This window comes from Arachis hypogaea, chromosome 2, assembly GCF_003086295.3.
Source record: "Arachis hypogaea cultivar Tifrunner chromosome 2, arahy.Tifrunner.gnm2.J5K5, whole genome shotgun sequence".
Taxonomy (NCBI): domain Eukaryota; kingdom Viridiplantae; phylum Streptophyta; class Magnoliopsida; order Fabales; family Fabaceae; genus Arachis; species Arachis hypogaea.
Genome location: NC_092037.1, coordinates 69,789,542 through 69,810,174, shown reverse-complemented (window position 1 = coordinate 69,810,174; position 20,633 = coordinate 69,789,542). Strand labels below are relative to the sequence as shown.

Sequence of the window (20,633 nt, the reverse complement as noted above, 5' to 3'; positions counted from 1 at the left end):
AAGAGATCATGGAAGAAAAGGAACAATTTTGATAATAAAGGGATATATGAAAATCATGAGACTCTAGCATGTGTATAGATTTTCTAATTAAAAGATCTTGGTAATATAATATTATGGATTGAAAGAGGTCATATCAAAGTGCAGAAAATAGGGCATTTTAAATAATTGCACAAAATATTAAAGAAATTATGTATTCTCGATCCTAAAAGAGTAATATAATGGTGCAACGATCATATAACAAGAATAGAGTATATTATATATTTGAATAAAACATTTAAGAAAGCATGTACTCTTGACTTTGAAGGAGTAATAATAATGATATGCACATAATAGAATAGGGTATATTAAATATTTGAATAAAATATTTAAGAAAGCATGTACTCTTGACTTTAAAGGAGTAATAATGACATAATGATATGCACATAGTAGAATAGGGTATATTAGATGTTTGAATAAAATATTTAAGAAAGCATGTACTCTTGACTTTAAAGGAGTAATAATGACATAATAATATAACAGGTCACATAGATGCACATAATAGAATAGGGTATATTAAATAATAATATAACCATGTAAGAGATCACATATATGCATATAATAGAATATGGTATGTTGAACAAGACAGTATAAGAAGGCATGTACTATCGGCCCTAAGGGAATATTAATATAATAACATGGGGGATTGAATAAGCATTATAAGAAGGCATGTACTCTCGATCTAAGGGAATATTAACAACATAATTATATGAAAGAGCACAAAATGAGTATAGTGAATAATTGAATGAACATCACAAGGAGACATATACTAACGATTCAAGAAGACATGAATGACATGGTGGACAGACATGATCAACATGAATAAAGGATGAGTGAAAGATAATTAATTCCATGATAACATTCGTGAATGGAAGAAAATAAAAAATGGAACATAACACATGCCAAGCATTTTAAAAAACATAATTCCCTACACTTTTTCTAACGCTTCCTTGTTGCCTATGAACTTGCCTCTTGTGTTCCTTGTGTTTGCACACAGAATATATTTTTGTAGAGAGAGAAGGGAGAGGATTAGTGTTTGAGAGAAGTGATTTTCTACCTATAGGTGCACCCCTATTTATATACATTTGGTGATAGGGTGGTTGGGATAATTTTAAATTCAAACAGAAGGCGGTTATTAGATTCCTATCCATAAAATTCAAAATTCTAAGCCCAAGTCCCAACTGACTTTCGAATTTCGAATTTAATTTTTGTTTCTAGAAGGGGTGGTTGTTACACATATCCCTAACCCCTTCCATTGTGATTCTATTCTGATTTCATTATCCCTAACCCTAATCCTGTCCTTTCTCTGTTGCTGCTGCTAATTTCACAAAAAAATAAAAAAAATCACAGAAAGTTCGTTAATCTCACTTTCTTTGTCTCACTCACACTTTCCTTCACATTCTTAGTCGCTTCTTTTCCCTAACGAATTGCCGATCTTTCACTTACTCACAAGCAATACGGTGTCATATCATAGCTAACAGTGAAATTCAATCAACAAAACCCTAATTTTGTTTGAGGTTTTAGAGAAGAAGAAAGAGCGGTGAGGAGAATAAGGTAGTTGGAGAAGGTGAGAAGAAGAAAGAGGAAAGTGTTGGTGCCACTGCTGTTGTTGGTGATGGAGAGGAGGAAAAGAATAAGAAGAAGAAGAAGAGTAAGAAGCAGGGGTTAATTTCTCGAATTTGGAATGGAATATTCAGAAGACGTAGCAATGATTTCGAGAAGAGACTATAGTATATTTCCAAAGAGGAAGCTGCGGTTATGGCCAGGGTCAATGGGAGAAACCGGTCGTGGCAGAGAACTTCGCGCCATATCATCATAATTTCTGTTATATTTGAGGTGCATTTTCCATTGCTGGATGAATGGGTTTATCTTTGTGTGTTTTTGTTTGTCATGAATCATTTCTCACATGAATAGATTTGTGTATTTTAACATACCATTCTACGCTAGAGTTTCTTTGAACTTGAAGTGCGAAAAACTACAAACTACGACTCATGATAGCTACCTCAAAAATCAAATTAAAGATATAAAACTATGACAGTATAGGGATATGACAGAATAGAATGGAGTCATCTGATCAGTGAAGGTGACCCCCTATATAGTGGGAAAAGACGTTCTTCTCTTATTGTTTTGAAATATGACAATTTGGATTTAAACGGTTTCATCTCCTAGGCCGTTGCTGTAGGTTTTGCAATCATGACAACTAGATCAATGGATATGAATTGGAAGATGAGAGCAATCCGGCTTTTTTTTTTTGTATACTATAGTTCACTCAGTATTGGTATTATCACCATGGTGGGTGTCACGCTTCTCATGAGATTCAGCCTCCTCCTCCTCCTACTTGCTGGATTATCACTGTCACTTTTATGGCCTTCTTTTGATGCAGGTATGCCCCTTTTATTTATTTATGCATATTCCGTAGCAGCTTTTCATGACAGTCTTATATATATATATAGTTGAGCCTCCTTAGTTCGTTAACCTGACTTTGCTAGTTGAGATGATCAAATTACTTAACCATTAGAGCTTTGCATTCGTTTACATCTTTTAATTTGGTTTAATACGTTTCCGCAGTGTAAGCATATATACATATATAGAAGCTAATAAGGCCTTATCATAATAATACTAATTAACTTCATTCATTTTTTAATTTGTTGAGATATTGAGATCTGTTCTTAATTAACTTAAAATTACTGTTAATTTTCTACAAATTTGAGCTACGGATACCTTGAACATGTGTAAAACTCTTTGATTTGTATTGTTTCATTGGGAAATCTGTTGACTACGAATTTTAACTTGATCATATATGCTTTAGCTGTTGTTAAAAGCAATATTTTTGGAATATCTTCTCTTCTGAACTCTTATATGGAGTTTAAGTTTCGACTGTGAGATGATGCTGATTTACATGTTTGAGTAGATTTTTCTTGTTAATTATCATGCTCAAAAGAGACCATAATATTATTATATGATAAGCATGTACTAATACTATGTTATTTACATGTTTGAGTAGATTTTGTTATTCCAAAAGGATGCTTTGTAGTTCCATTTCTTTCAGCAGTCCTTTACAGAGGAAGAAAATGTAAATGTAGATGATGTAGCTGCTGCTTTTGTAGGTGGGCAATCTATCGAGCCTAGTTATACAGCAAGTTTCAATCTGTGATAGTACAAGGCAGATTTTCCTTGCCTGATCCTACAATGCCTTATGGTCGCCAAGTAAGATATTCTACAAATTTAGTATTCAATTTACCAATGAGATAGTTCTTTTTTGTTAATATATTATGGCTTTTCATATAGGACGTGATAGAGTGGATTTGTGGGCTATAGGTTAAATATTTGGAGGTACGACAGATTATTAGAAGTTGTGCTTTTAAACTGGTGCAGTTCTGATCTCTGGAAATATTCTCACCATCCAAAGTACTTTGGCGAGGTTAGTCCTCTCTTTCTTATTGCTTTCAAATCAAACTTTGAGAATTCCATATTTACGTTAACTCTACTACATCATTATAGGAAATGTCATCTCCTAACTTTTTAAACTGTGAAAAGTTGTTTATATGAATAATTTTTTAGAGCTAGCTTTTTTGTATATTAATAGCTTAAATGTCTTTATAGAAAAAGGAGCATGTACTACTATGGGAGTGGATCAAAAGAGAGAAATATTTGTCGTTGATCTTCTAAGCTATCATTAGAAAGTGAATAAAAGCTATTATGAAATGTGTGTACCTTAAGCCTGAATAAAGCTTTTGATCCCTTATTGACATCATCTTGGAGACTTTTAGTAAAGATTTCTATAAAGTCAAAAGCAGAAGCAAGGGTGGGTAGTTGTTACCTCAATTCTTTTTTTTAATCCCTTTTTTAGTGCACCAATACTAGCTTTAGTTTTCAACTGTAATGTGAGGTCTGCCATTTAGAGGTTTAAATCATAATGAAGGAATGCCATTATTATATATGATAAATTTAAAACTATAATACTGTCAACACTTTTTCAAGTCCTTAAACCTCTTTATATCCCCAATTACGGTTGATGTATGTAAATAGAAACCATAGGAATGTTTGCTTTGATTTATGGATTTATTGAATTATTCCATTGGAACTTGGAAGCTAGTTCTAATTGGTTAAAAAATTCAAGTTATAGAATAGCATAGAAAAATGCAATCTATCACAGGCAAGGAAAAGCTTTTGCTGCTAACGATGATACTTGAGAATTTGAACTTTATGCTCATATTTCTCATTAAATGACTTTTAGGTAGCAGAAGCATAGGTAGAAGAGGCTAGCTCCAAGCGAAAGCGACTTGACAATGAAGATATTTTATATATCTTTGGTAAGTAATGTGCTCTTATTTAATTAATTAATTCTTTTTCTCTCTTGGGTTTCAACATACTTGAGTTTGTATAATCTTTATTTTGCTTGCTTTAAATATCTTTATTTCAACATAGCTCCATGCTTATTAATTCACTTAGTAATGTCTTTTATTTTTCATTCATAACTGAATCAAGCCTACGATAATTCTGTTTTATTTCTTGAGAGACAGAAAGAGAAAGTTAACAATATATCTCGACATATTTCAACACTAACAATCACCCTCAAACATTACTTAGCATTTCTGATTCTTCCTATCAATATTAGAACTGAGTTTTGTTGGATTTTTTTCTCTCCTTTGTGAGGCCCAAGCCCAACATTTTGGGGGTGTATTCTTGCACCCTAGTTTCACAACCCTAATTCAGTTTTTTGAGGTTTTTTTTGAGAGAGAGAGAATAGCCACCAAGTGAGAGAGAAGAGGGAAAAACAGAATTCTCGTTTTTGCCAAAGCAGTAAATTTCAAATGGCAGTTTCTCAGTTGTTCACCATTGGATCGGCTTGAAATTTAAACTGCGTGTTCTTATAATCTTGTTCTTTATTCTGATTGGTGGAGATGTTGATTGGAGGTTTGCAGTAGGAGAAATTGGTTTCGCAAGAGAGAAATTAGGTTTTCCATTTTTACACAGAGCAGAAATTTTGGAACGGCAGTTTCTCATTCTTTCACCGTTGGATCAACGTGAAATTTGAACTGTAAATTCTTCACATCTTGTTCTTTATTCTGAACGGTGAAGATTTTAATTGGAGATCTGCAGAGGGAGAAATTGGCTTCGATATTAGCTCTATTTTTTGGGTATATTTCATCTTCTTGCCTATTATTTGTGAGCTTTGGTGCATTGATGTTTTGGCTGGTTATATGCACATTTTTGTGCTTTGTTTGAGACTCTCTTGTACCTCATTTGATTATAGTGGAGCTATTTCATTGGTCTGAATGACCCGTGGTTTTTACCTCTCACGTTGAGGGGGTTTTCCACGTTAAAATATCGGTGTGTTTTTGTTATTGCTTTACTTGCTATATTTGCTTGTTATAGTTGCTGCCATATTGTGTTGTGAGTGCTTCCATATTATTCTTGTGTTGGACATTTGTGTCGTTTCCGCTGCTAGGCTCTTTCATACTGGTATCAGAGCTTGTTGGTATTTTTCTGGGCTTGTGATTCTGTGAACAATGGAAGCTAATACTAATACTAGTAGGATGATCACTCTTAATGGTCCTAATTATGATTTGTGGAAGTCAAAGATGGAAGATTTGCTTTATGTTAAAAATTTTTATCAACCAGTTTTTGGTACAGAGAAGCCTAATGATAAGTCTGATGATGATTGGACTTTGTTGCATACACAAGTCTGTGGATATATTAGGCAGTGGGTTGACGATAATGTGTTGAACCATATTATTGGAGAGACACATGCTCGAACCCTTTGGATTAAGTTTGAACAGTTGTATGCTCGAAAAACTGGGAATAACAAGATGTTTTTGATCAAGCAGTTATTGGCTTTGAAGTATACAGATGGGACATCAATGATAGATCACTTGAATAATTTTCAAGGAATTATGAATCAGTTATCTTCCATGGGCATCAAGTTTGATGAAGAGGTTCAAGGATTGTTACTTCTTGGCTCCTTACCAGACTCGTGGGAAATTCTCAGAATGTCATTGTCCAATTCTGCTCCTGATGGTGTAATCTCTATGGATCTTGCCAAGAGCAGTGTTTTGAATGAAGAGATGAAAAGAAAGTCACAAGGTACATCGACTACACATTCAGATGTTCTTGTTTCTGAGTCTAGGGGGAGAAGCAAAAGTCGAAGTCCTAAAGGTAGAGATCAAAGCAGAAGCAAGTCTCGAGGAAAGTATAAGAATATTGAGTGTCATTATTGTGGTCAAAAGGGACATGTGAAGAGATTTTGTTGGCAGCTAAAGAAGGAGAAAGCCAAGGCAAGTAAAGACAAGAGCACAAATAAAGATGATGGTAACAAGGAAGACAAGATTAATGTAACTCATGATGATTTTCTTGTTGTTGAGGAGTTTAAATCTGTTAACCTTGTTGATAATAGCACTAGTTGGGTGATTGATAGCGGTGCTTTTATTCATGTTACATCTAGGAGGGATTTGTTTACGTCCTATACTCCTGGTGATTTTGGTGATGTGAAAATGGCTCATCAAGGTGTTGTAAAATGTGCTGGTGTTGGACAGGTTTGCTTAGAAACCTCCAACGGTACCAAGTTGACTTTGAAGCGTGTGAGCATGTTCCAGATATTCGCTTGAACTTACTTTCTGTTGGTAAGTTGTGTGATGAAGACTTGGATAGCTCATTTTCTCGTGATAGCTGGAAGCTCACCAAGGGTTCCATGGTTGTTGCTAGAGGTACAAGACACTCTACTCTTTATTTAACTCAAGCAAAGATTGTGAAAGATGTTGTTAATGCTGCTGAGTTTGTTGATGAAACTGATTTATGGCATAAGAGATTATGTCATATGAGTGAGAAAGGCATGAATATGTTATCCAAGAGGAATCTTTTATCTGGTTGTAAGGTTGCTTTGCAAAAGTGCAATCATTGTTTTGCTGGAAAACAAAACAGGGTCTCTTTTAAGAGCCATCCACCTTCAAGGAAGCCGGAGATACTTGACTTGGTGTATTCTGATGTATGTGGGCCGATGAAGACAAGAACACTTGGAGGGTCTATCTATTTTGTAACCTTTATTGATGATCATTCTAGAAAATTATGGGTTTACACTTTGAATACCAAAGATCAAGTTTTGAATGTGTTCAAGCAATTTCAAGCTTCTGTTGAAAGAGAAACTGGGAAGAAGTTGAAATACATTCGTACTGACAATGGTGGTGAGTACTCAGGTCCATTTGATGCTTATTGTAAAGAGCATGGTATAAGACATCAGAAGACTCCTCCAAAGACTCCTCAGTTGAATGGCTTGGCTGAAAGGATGAACAGAACACTGGTTGAAAGAGTTAGGTGCTTGTTGTCACAATCTGGATTGGCAAAATCCTTTTGGGGTGAAGCTTTGAGCACTGTTGTTCATGTCTTGAACCAGACACCATGTGTTCCCTTGCAATTTGAAGTGCCAGAGAAGGTATGGTAAAGTAAAGATGTTTCTTATGATCATTTAAGAGTCTTTGGATGTAAAACTTTTGTTCATATTCCTAAAGATGAGAGATCTAAACTTGATGTAAAGACTAGGCAGTGTATTTTTATTGGCTATGGCATGGATGAGTTTGGTTACAGGTTTTATGATCCTGTTAACAAGAAGGTGATTCAAAGTAGAGATGTTGTCTTTGTTGAAGACCAAACATTGAAGGATGTTGATCATGCAGAGAAGCCAATGGTTCAGCCTAGTGATGATTTTTCTGAGATGGATATTACTCCCTCTATGCCTATGGTAGAAGATGGTAGAGTTGAAGCTCAAAATAATGAGCATGATACAAGTGCAGGTGAAGATGGAACAGTTGATCTGATACTTGATGAAGTTGGTGATGATGATCAAGATGAAGAACCAGCTTTGGAAATTCCTGCAAATGCACTCAGAAGGTCTACAAGAGAGAGGAAGCCTTCATCAAGGTATTCTCCACATGAGTTTGTTTTGTTGACTGATGGGGGAGAACCTAAATGCTTTGGAGAGGCTGTTGAAGATGAAAGCAAAGCTCAATGGCTTGAAGCTATGCAAGAAGAAATGAAGTCCTTGCTTGAGAATGATACCTATGAGTTGGTGAAGCTACCAAAGGGTATGCGAGTTTTGAAGAACAAATGGGTATTCAGAATCAAGAATGAAGAACACAATTCTAAGCCTCGGTATAAGGCTAGATTGGTTGTTAGAGGTTTTAGCCAGAGAAAAGGTGTTGATTATGAGATCTTTTCTCCTGTTGTGAGGATGTCATCCATTCGTGCTGTGCTTGGATTAGCAGCGTCTCTTGATTTAGAGATTGAGCAAATGGATGTGAAGACAGCTTTTCTTCATGGTGATTTAGATAAGGAGATCTACATGGAGCAACCGGAGGGCTTTGTTGTTAAAGGAAAGGAAGATTTTGTGTGCAAGCTTAAGAAGAGACTTTATGGGTTGAAGCAAGCTCCAAGACAGTAGTACAAGAAGTTTGAATCTGTTATGGAGAAGCATGGTTACCGTAAGACAACTTCAGATCATTGTGTATTTGTGTAAAAATTTTCTGATGATGATTTTATCATTCTTTTGCTTTATGTGGATGATATTTTGATTGTGGGCAAGAATACTTTGAGGATTAATGAGTTGAAGAAACAGTTGAGCAGGTTCTTTGCTATGAAGGACTTGGGTCCTGCCAAACAGATTTTGGGCATGACTATTACTCGTTATAGAGATTCCAAGAAGCTTTATTTGTCACAGGAGAAGTACATAAAGAAGGTGCTTCAAAGGTTTGGCATGAATGATGCCAAATGTGTTGCTAGTTCTTTTGCTCCTCATTTTAAGTTGAGTACCAAGCAGTGTCCAACCACTGATAAGGAGAAACAAGCAATGAATGAAATTTCTTATGCTTCAGCTGTTGGAAGCTTGATGTATGTGATGATTGGATTTTTGACGGTTTAGAATTTCACAAATGAATTCTCGTTGCAAGTATAGTTTCTAAATCAATCAATAATCCTTTCATACAAAAAGTTGTTTGTCACTAGTACAAACTCCTAAAATTTATAAACCAAAGTATTCAAACCTCGGGTTGTTCTCCCTAGGACTTACAATAAAGTGTTTTGTTATTGGTTGTGAGTTATTTTGGGGTTTTGATAAGAAACATGAAAGATAAATAGCAAGAAAGTAAACTAAGGCCTAAAAAGGTCTTGGCAAGGGTTGGTGGTCAATGATCTCTATCCTAATCACTAACCACAATATGAGAATTGGCAAGGATTAATCTCATTAAATCATCCTCTAACTAGTAGTAAAGGAAAGTCAAATGAGCTATATCAATCCTAGTCCATAAGTCCTAACTCTCCACTAATTAGATTAATGAAGGCTAGAGTCAATGGATCCCAATCATCAATTACTTGGACATTAGTAACTCAAGAAATCCTAAGTTACATTCTCAAGTCAAGAACATAGAATTCTACTCTAACATCCTCTCAAGCATTTCATCAAACACTTGGAGGGTAATGAAAGAAAGCATTTTTATTTGTAAGAATAAAATGAATCAACAACTAACAATTACAAAGAATTAACAAAACAACAATCAACAACATCACAATCACATGAATTATCTCAAATTGCATTATTAAAAGAAAACAAAAGAACAAGAGTAACTCAATTACAAAACCTAGAAACAAAATAAGAGAAATTACAACAAGAGAATAGGGATAGAGAGAAGAACCAAAGTGTAGCAATCACCAATTGGAGGTAGAAGTAGAAGGAGACTTGAATTAAACCTAGAACTATGAGATCCTAATCTAACCCTAATTCCTAATCCTAATTCTAGAGAGAAGAGAGAGCTTCTCTCTCTAACTCTAACTACTTCAAAAACTAAACTATTACTAATGATTAAAAGTATATTGATTCCTCTTCAATCCTTGGCTTAAATAGCATCAGAAATGAGTTGGATTGGGCCCACAAGGCTTCTAAAATTGCTGGCCACGTATTGCATTAAGTGGGTCATGTGCCACCATCGGCGCGTCCGCGTACCGTGCGCGTGCGTGCCATTATGCGCGATGCAACTATGGCAAATCTTATATCGTTTCGAAGCTCTGGATGTTAGCTTTCCAACCCAATTGGAACCGCATCATTTGGACCTCTGTAGCTAAAGTTATGGTCAATTAAGTGCGAAGAGGTCAGGCTTGACAGCTTTTTGGTTCCATCATTTCTTCATGAGTTCTCCAACTTTACATGCTTTTTTCTTCATTCCCTTAATCCAATCTTTGCCTCCTAAATCTGAAATCACTTAACAAACATATCAAGGCATCTAATGGAATCAAGGTAAATTACATTTATCTATTTTAAGACCTAAAAAGCATGTTTTCACATTCAAGCACAATTAAAGGAGACTATACAAAACCATGCTATTTCATTGAATAAATGTGGGTAAAATGTGATAAAATACCCTAAAATCAATACAAGATAAACCCTACAAATGGGGTTTATCAACCTCCCCACACTTAAACCAAGCATGTCCTCATGCTTAAACCAAGAGAGAAACAAAGGTTATCAACATTTATTCAATGTAAATAAACTATATGCAACCTAAACTATATGCAATTATCTAAATGGATGCAACTAAATGCAAAATGGGTTTACCTACTTGGTTAAAAATAAATCATTCCTCCAAGGCATACATGCACAAGTAGGGCCAAGATCATATAACGATTCATGAGTCCTACCAATTGAAGTATAAACATAAAGTTCACATAGACTTGCAAGAAGAACGCTCGTGAAAGCCGGAAATCAAGGAATTGAGCATCGAACCCTCACCGGAAGTGTTTGCACTCTAGTTGCTCGGTGTTTGGGGTTGATTCTCTCAATTCTCCCCTAATCATGCTTTCCAAGATTTGTTTTTCATCTAACAATCAACAATTATTCAATGCATGCATACATGTATCATGAGGTCTTTTCTTTAGGTTGTAATGGGGCTAGGGTTAAAGTAGGATGCATAATTGGTCAAGTGAGCTTGAAGTTTGAATCTTTGATAGGCTTAGACTTCCCACCTAACCTATGACATCCTATACAATTAAGTTCTAACCTAACTACCCATTCTTCACTTCTCCACATACTCATGCATTCTCTTTTTCATTTCACAACACATGCATTGATTTTTATTTGAGCTTTACTTTGGGGCATTTTGTCCCCTTTTTTATTTCTTTATTTTTCTTCTTTTTCTTTCTTTTTTCTATATTTTTTTCATATTGTTTTTTTTCTTTTTCTTTTTCTTTTCTTTTTCTCATTTTTTTTATATACAAGAGCATCAATGCATAAGGTTTTACATTTGATCAATACATGAGTATATACCCAATTCCCAATATTTACACTAATAATACAAAACTACCCTTTTATTCACCTAATGTCCCAAGGTTCCCACACTTGAATGATACTCACACACACTAGCCTAAGCTAATCAATGATCCAAATAAGGACAATTATTGTTTTTCGCTTTAAGGCTTGTAATGTGCTAAAATAAGAACAAGTGGGCTAAGCGTAGGCTCAAATTGGCTAACAATGGATGATAAGGGGTAAGGCTTTTTGGGTAAGTAAGCTAAATGAAATGATGGCCTCAATCATATAAATGCATGAATACAAGGAATAATGGACATATAGAATCAAACAATTCAAAGATTACAATCATAGAAAGAGAATAATTGCACACAAGAAGGAAAAATAAGTGGTTATAAGATGTAACCACACAGTTAGGCTCAAATCTCACAAGCTTGTGTTCTTAGCTCAAAAACCATGTTCCAAAATAAATTCTTTCAAGCAAGTTCCACAAATTTTCTTTTTCAAATTGGTAGGGTGCCCTAAAACGGCTTCTTGGGAAAAGATTCATCACTCTAACCAAGTAGTCCTAATAAGAAGAAGGTAGTAAAATATGTACAAATTCTAACTAACATGCAATCTATCATGCAAATGCAATAACTAACTAACATTGGTGTTGAAAAAGAAAATTGTTACCCATGGAGATCGGTCGAACGACCTCCCCACACTTGAAGATTGCACCGTCCTCGGTGCATGCAAAGAAGAGTAAGGTGGATGGGTTGTTATAATTGATGAGCTCCTTCAAAAGGTTGTGCGGATGACTTGTTTGTTGCCCCATTTAGAAACTTTTCCTTTTTCCTCTCTTGGTGGCCAACCTAAAAGGGAAGGAAAGAAGAATGACAATTAGGCCTACAACAAAGATATCAAAACAAGTAGAACGTAGGCCGGGGCTAATGCCAAATAAGAGTAAGGTTCCCACTACATGTTAGCTACGCATGTAAGTGAAAAAATAATATAAGCTAATGGCATATTAACTAATACTCGATGTAAGAGTAAAATCGAAGCATGAAAAGCATATGGCACATCAATTTCAAATAAGAAGAAGTGGGTCATGAAAGACAAGATAAGGTCATATCAATGCACAAAGACATAAGAGTCATACAAGATGAAGCATTGATTTAAAAGTTTTATCACCCAACAATATCAAACAAGTCAAGAAGCACCAAAATAATGTAAGAAAGTCTCAACAATTGAGTATGAAAGTTCAACACCATTATTAAAATGGAAAACTTAGAAAATAAAATGAGAACAAGGTAGAAAAAAAACAAAATTAAAATGCAATGAATGAAAATAAGCAAATGCAATAAAAGAAAATGGAGGAAAAGAGAAAAAAATTTTTTTTTAGTATTTTATTTATTTATTTATTTATTATTATATTATTATTATTTTTTTTAAAAAAATTTTTTATTTATATTAAAAGAGAAAAAAAATTTTCTAAGAGAGGAAGAAGAAAAAAAATTAGAAAGAAAGAAGAAGAGAAGAGGAAAGAAGGAGAAAGGAGGAAGGAGAAAAGCAGGGAGCAAATCCGCGCGCGTGCGCACAGTGCGCTTACGCGTGGATGCAGCAGGGACAATCCGCGCGCGAGCACATAGCGCGCTTACGCACAGATGAGATTGTGCTCCCAGCACAGTGCTAGCACAAAGCGCGCACAACTCTCTGGTTTTTATACTAGAAGTTGCGGAAGTGCAATCCGCGCGCGCGCACAGCGTGCTAGCGCGCCGTTGCCCTTTTTTTTGCCCAAAAAGCAGAAAAAATGCCCAAGAGCTCCCTATAATGTCTAAAACTCTTCTTTATTCAATCAAATATCAAACAATTCACAAAAATGCAATTTGATTTTGAGATTTATTCATCTACTACTAATGAATATAACATACTAACAACCAATCTTTACAAACAAATCAATATGAAATGAAAATCTACCTACAATGGCAACTCAAATCACTTATTAAACAAAACTAAAAGAGGATGGAAAGAGTTTACCATGGTGGGGTATCTCCCACCTAGCACTTTTAGTTTAAGTCCTTAAGTTGGACATTTTGAGGAGCTTATTGTCATGGTGGCTTATGTTTGTACTCATCCTTGAATCTCCAAGGATCTTTGCTTCTCAATTGGTTGACAGAATTTCCAACCATCTTCATCAAGCTTGGGCAAAGTTCTACCCAAGATATGAGTCCCCATAGTTAGTCTTCACATAGCGAACCGGGATCCCATATATTGTTTTCGCACCCGTTTTCGATTTGGTCTTCATACTCTCTCTTTCCGGGTGGTTGACATATAGAATTTTCTTTAACATACCAAGCCTTCCGTTGAGACCCTTGTAAAGTGGCATTCTTCCAATCATCGTTCCTATACCTTGAAGCTTTGACCTTAATGAGCCTAATTCCTAACTTGCAACCACTACATAACTCATTCTTGCTTTTAATTCCCCAAAGAGCTCTAAGTTGTCCATCCGTTTCAATCAAACCATATTCAAGTGGGATAATAAAGCTAATAGAAATGAATTTCACCCACTCAAATGAAGGTGTATATGGCAACCTAGGCAAAGATGCTTCCAAAGATCTTGACAAAGCATAACCAACCCTCGTTCTTCTATCTCTAGGGATTTCCACCTCTTCACAAGATCTCTTAATCTTAATCCTTTGTTCAACAATTTTATCAAAACCTTTTCCCTTACTCAAATCATAATAGGGAGGGTGAGAAAAATTTACCTCCTCAACGCTTTCAAATCCAACGGGAGAAGGTTCTTCATGCTCAAAGGATTCTTCACCACTAAGACTTGATGCTTGATCTTCATCACCAAGGGAACTCAATCTTTCTCTATCCCATCCAAGTCTTCATATGGAGTATGCCTTGGAAGGTGTGCACTTTCCTCCCTAGCATCAATTTCAATCATCTTGGAGGAGTTTTCTTCAACTCTATGTTCCCATGGAGGCTCCCCATCTCCTAAGTCTTCTACCACTTCTTCCTTGTCTTCAACAATTAAAGCTTCCTCCAATTGTTCCAATACAAAGCAACTTCCTTCATTTCCCATCGGAGTTTCTAATCTCTCCTTCATGCTATGCTCTTCTTGAGCCATGGGAGTTCCTTGAGTGTTCAAGCATTGGGAGGCTAATTGATTTGTTACCGCATCCAAGGCGGCCATGAAATTTTGCACATCCCTTTTCATCTCTTCTTGCCCTTGAACAAGAACACCAAGGGTTTCATCCATTAGAAGTTGGGGTGGGTGGAAGGGTTCCTCATTTTGGGAAGAGGGTTCATAATAGGAAGGTGGTTCTTTTTGGTAGAGTTGTGGTGGTTCAATATTTTCCATTCTTTCCACTTGTTGCATAACACACTCCATGGTTGCTTGAAATTGATCCAATGCTTCCTTGAGATGATCCCTTGACTCTTGTTCCTCTTGGATAATATGATTAGGATCATGTGGCTCTTGGATCAATGGATATGAGTATTCTTCCATGAGAGGTTGTGGTGGAAAGTAGTATTCATCTTGTGGCTGAAAATTTTCATTTATTGGAGGTGGTTCATCTTGGTAATAATATGGAGGAGGTGGCTCTTGAAGATATTGATGTTGGAATGGTGGTGGCTCTATATGTGGTTCTTGGGAGTAATCTTGATAGGGTTGTGGTGGTTCTAAAGGTTCTTGCTCATAATGATCATAAGAGTATGGCATGTATGATTGGTGATATGGTGAATATGGATCATAGGGCGGTGTTTGGTAATGAAAGGCTTGTGAGAATGGTTGAGGTTCATGTTGAGGATGAGATTCATAGGCATATGGTGGTGGTTCTTGAAAGTCACAAAGAGATTCACCATAGCCATTGGATTGATATACATCATGGAATGGCTCTTCTTCATAGTACATTGGTGGAGGTTGTTGCCATGGAGATTGATCATATGCATATGGCTCTTCCAATCTTTGAGTGTCCCATCCTTGATACGCATCCTCATTGAAGCTCTCATCACCTACAACATAATTAGAACCAAACTCATAGCCAAAGTGAGAATTCATAATGGAAAAACAAAATAAAACTAACAAAAATTAAGAAAGAAACAAAAGATAAACCTATTCACACTATTCACATATGTACAATAACCAATAACATAACACCATTGCAACTCCCCGGCAACGGCGCCATTTTGATGATTGGATTTTTGACGGTTTAGAATTTCACAAATGAATTCTCGTTGCAAGTATAGTTTCAAAATCAATCAATAATCCTTTCATACAAAAACTTGTTTGTCACTAGTACAAACCCCTAAAATTTATAAACCGAAGTATTCAAACCTCGGGTCGTTCTCCCTAGGACTTACAATAAAGTGTTTTGTTATTGGTTGTGAGTTATTTTGGGGTTTTGATAAGAAGCATGAAAGATAAATGGCAAGAAAGTAAACTAAGGCCTAAAAAGGTCTTGGCAAGGGTTGGTGGTCAAGGATCTCTATCCTAATCACTAACCACAATATGAGAATTGGCAAGGATTAATCTCATTAAATCATCCTCTAACTAGTAGTAAAGGAAAGTCAAATGAGCTATATCAATCCTAGTCCATAAGTCCTAACTCTCCACTAATTGGATTAATGAAGGCTAGAGTCAATAGATCCCAATCATCAATTACTTGGCCATTAGTAACTCAAGAAATCCTAAGTTACCTTCTCAAGCCAAGAACATAGAATTCTACTCTAACATCCTCTCAAGCATTTCATCAAACACTTGGAGGGTAATGAAAGAAAGCATTTTTATTTGTAAGAATAAAATGAATCAACAACTAACAATTACAAAGAATTAACAAAACAACAATCAACAACATCACAATCACATGAATTATCTCAAATTGCATTATTAAAAGAAAACAAAAGAACAAGAGTATCTCAATTACAAAACCTAGAAACAAAATAAGAGAAATTACAACAAGAGAATAGGGATAGAGAGAAGAACCAAAGTGTAACAATCACCAATTGGAGGTAGAAGTAGAAGGAGACTTGAATTAAACCTAGAACTATGAGATCCTAATCTAACCCTAATTCCTAATCCTAATTCTAGAGAGAAGAGAGAGCTTCTCTCTCTAACTCTAACTACTTCAAAAACTAAACTATTACTAATGATTAAAAGTATATTGATTTCTCTTCAATCCTTGGCTTAAATAGCATCAGAAATGAGTTGGATTGGGCCCACAAGGCTTCTAAAATCGCTGGCCACGTATTGCATTAAGTGGGTCATGTGCCACCATTGGCGCGTTCACGTACCGTGCGTGTGCGTGCCCCTATGCGCAATGCAACTATAGCAAATCTTATATCGTTTCGAAGCCCCGAATGTTAGCTTTCCAACCCAACTAGAACCGCATCATTTGGACTTCTGTAGCTAAAGTTATTGTCAATTAAGTGTGAAGAGGTCAGGCTTGACAGCTTTTTAGTTCCATCATTTCTTCATGAGTTCTCCAACTTTACATGCTTTTTTCTTCATTCCCTTAATCCAATCTTTGCCTCCTAAATCTGAAATCACTTAACAAACATATCAAGGCATCTAATCGAATCAAGGTAAATTACATTTATCTATTTTAAGACCTAAAAAGCATGTTTTCACATTCAAGCACAATTAAAGGAGACTATACAAAACCATGCTATTTCATTGAATAAATGTGGGTAAAATGTGATAAAATCCCCTAAAATCAATACAAGATAAATCCTACAAATGGGGTTTATCAGTATGCTATGGTGTGTACTAGACCAGACATTGCTCATGCGGTTGGTACGGTGAGTCGTTTTCTTTCTAATCCAGGTAAAGAACATTGGAATGCTGTTAAATAGATTATGAGATATCTCAAAGGTACAACTAACTTGAGTTTGAGTTTTGGTGGTGAGAAACCTTTGCTAGTTGGCTTTACTGATGCAGACATGGCAGGAGATATTGATTCTCGAAAGTCTACTTCAGGTTATTTGGTCAAGTTTGCAGGGGGAGCTATTTCATGGCAGTCAAGGCTACAAAAGTGTGTTGCACTTTCTACCACAGAGGCAGAGTTTATTGCAGCAACTGATGTTGTGGATGAAGAAGTTTCTTGCAGCACTTGGTTTTAAGCAAGACCGTTATGTCTTGTTGTGTGATAGCCAAAGTGCTATTCATCTTGCCAAGAATTCTACTTTTCATCCAAGATCTAAACATATCGATGTTAGGTATCACTGGATACGGGATGTGTTAGATTCTAAGTTGTTGGAACTTGAGAAAGTTCACACTGATGACAATGGTGCTGATATGATAACAAAAGCATTGTCAAGAGAAAAGTTTGAAACATGTTGTTTGATCGCCGGAATGGCAAGGGCCTCCACCTAGTCGAGAAGGGGGAGATTTGTTGGGTTTTTTTCTCTCCTTTGTGAGGTCCAAGCCCAACATTTTGGGGGTGTATTCTTGCACCCTAGTTTCACAACCCTAATTCAGTTTTTTGAGTTTTTTTTTAGAGAGAGAGAATAGCCACCAAGTGAGAGAGAAGAGGGAAAAACAGAATTTCTGTTTTTGCCCAAAGCAGTAAATTTCAAATGCCAGTTTCTCAGTTGTTCACCGTTGGATCGGCTTGAAATTTAAACTGCATGTTATTATCATTTTTTCTTCATTCTGATCGGTGGAGATGTTGATTGGAGGTTTGCAGTAGGAGAAATTGGTTTCACAAGAGAGAAATTAGGTTTTCCGTTTTTACACAGAGCAGAAATTTTGGAACGGCAGTTTCTCATTCGTTCACCGTTGGATTGACGTGAAATTTGAACTGTAGATTTTTCACATCTTGTTCTTCATTCTGAACGGTGAAGATTTAAATTGGAGGTCTGAAGAGGGAGAAATTGGCTTCGATATTAGCTCTGTTTTTTGGGTATATTTCATCTTCTTGCCTATTATTTGTGAGCTTTGGTGCATTGATGTTTTGGCTGGTTATATGCACGTTTTTGTGCTTTGTTTGAGACTCTCTTGTACCTCATTTGATTATAGTGGAGCTATTTCATTGGTCTGGACGACCCGTGGTTTTTACCTCTCACGTTGAGGGGGTTTTCCACGTTAAAATCTCGGTGTGTTTTTGTTATTGCTTTACTTGCTATATTTGCTTGTTATAGTTGCTGCCATATTGTGTTGTGAGTGCTTCCATATTGTTCTTGTGTTGGACATTGTTGTCGTTTCCGATGCTAGGCTCTTTCAAGTTTCACTTTTGAGAACTCATTATAATTTGGCTTCTTCCTGAATGTGAATCAGCATTGACAGTCTTGAATCGTGATCTTGGAATTTTCTCGACTTTCAAATTTTCAGGTTAGCCCACTCAATGATATTGATAAATAGTAAATACATACCTATTGTTTATTAGATTTTAGACTGCTCTGATGTTGAGGTATATGCTATTCCTGAGGGGTCAATTGTTTTTTCGAAGGTACCACTGATGAGAGTTGATTTGACACTTATTATTAGGCTTCTTCTGTTTGAATGATGTTGATTATAAGTTATATCTGCTGGTAGAATATCACTATTCTTTTCTTGCAATTCATGCAGATTGAACCAGAATCACAAACAAAACTTTTAGATGCTACACTGAACTTGGAAGGAGTGTTGTTGGCTGGAGTTCCAGGAGCAGGAGGATTTGATGCTCTTTGCTGTTACTTTGGGAGATTCAAGCAGTAATATGACAAAAATATGGAGCTCACTCAATGTTCTTGCCCTTCTGGTTAAAGAAGATTCTTGTGGCGTTTCTTTAGAAAGTGTTGACCCTAGAACAAATGAAATCACTTCAGCTGTATCTTCAATTCATATTGAATAATTTATTGTAAATATTGTTTATTTTTAATACGATGAATTTGTTTATTTTTTGAAATATTGTAAATATTCGAATATAAATTAGATAAAAATTTATATTAAATTTATATTTATTTTGTATGAAAACAAGTTTATTTTGTAATTAGAAAAAGTAAAAAAATTCTATTTTATCCTACAGACAGATTTACAGACGAATTTTCTGTTTGTAATCATGATTTTCCAAAGTTTAAATTACAGATGGAAAATCTGTCGGAAAATCCGCCTGTAATTACAGACGAAAAATTCGTCGAAAAATCCATCTGTAATTATAGACGGAAAATCCGTCTGAAAATCTGCCTGTAATTACAGACGGAAAATCCGTCTGAAAATCCGTCAGAAAGTTCGTCGCCTTCGAAAAATGGATGCAGAATTTACAGAGGAAAAATCCGTCGATAACTGGTAAAAATCCGTCTGTAATTTTTCAACGGAAAAAAAATCCGTCGGTAAATAATTTCTGACGGGACTTTTACAGAGAGACAAAATCCGTCGATAATTTCGTCGGTAACGAAAAATCTGTCTGTAATAAAGACTAAATTCGTCTGTAAATCTGTCTGTATTAATCTATTTTCTAGTTGTGACGCTATGAATGTAGCTCTTCGATTTATGTTAGTTGTAATTTTAGGAGTCTTTATTGATAAGAATGTCTTTAAATATATTCGAAACTAGCTTACTCTTTATTATTTTGCTTGACGAATTTTGGATGTTTTTTACTTTTTCTTTTTTATCACAAAAGTTATTATTCAATGATTCTTTATTGAATTTATGATTGTTTTTATGTTGAAGATAATAATTTAGGATTGAGGAGCTTTATATGTTACCATTAAGAATAGTAGTAGATTGAAAATTAGAGTTTTGATGGTTTTGATTTTAAACTAATTGGTTTCTGAAATAAAAAATATCAATTAAATCATTTATGATAATAAACAGTGAATCCATACATGTGTTATATTCTTTAGTCAATTTGGTATGTAAAATTTAATAGTTATGTTTATGTGCATTGTTAATTATCGTGACCTAAAAATAATTTAACTATTTTTTTTAAAAAAGATATTTTAAAATTAAAATTAATATAATTACTTTAACCAGACAACAAAAAATTAAAATTAAAGGAAATTGACTTACAAATTAATTTTTTTTATATATTTGAATACGCTAAATTTCAGATTATCCTACCAAGACAATCCTTTAAACTGGTTTTGGTAATACCTTTTAAATAGGTATATGTGTTTTTTCTTTTAGAAAAAAAATGCTGATTTTGTGTTTCATAAACTAAAAAAATTATGTATTTATGCTTGTAATTTTTAAAAATGAGTTTTTAAAAACATTTAAGAAAGTATTTTTTAAAAAAATTAGTTTGTACTTATTAAAATTAGTATAATTTTTTATATTAATTAATATTTAAATTTATAGTTATATTTATGTTTATTATGATTTTTTTAATTTTAAAATTATTTT

General features: G+C 35.0%; 1 long non-coding RNA gene across 2 annotated transcripts; it reads left to right on the top strand.

The window, feature by feature from the left end:
- The first annotated feature begins 1,301 nt into the window (after positions 1–1,301).
- LOC112747511 (uncharacterized) lies at positions 1,302–19,268 on the top strand. Of its 2 annotated transcripts, XR_003174917.2 has the most exons (7): positions 1,302–1,872; positions 2,206–2,419; positions 3,144–3,243; positions 3,325–3,457; positions 4,274–4,349; positions 18,588–18,641; positions 18,879–19,268. It is a non-coding gene; the product is annotated as an uncharacterized lncRNA (long non-coding RNA). The 2 variants fall into 2 exon arrangements; XR_011873168.1 differs by lacking the exon at positions 18,588–18,641.
- The last annotated feature ends 1,365 nt before the right edge of the window (positions 19,269–20,633 follow it).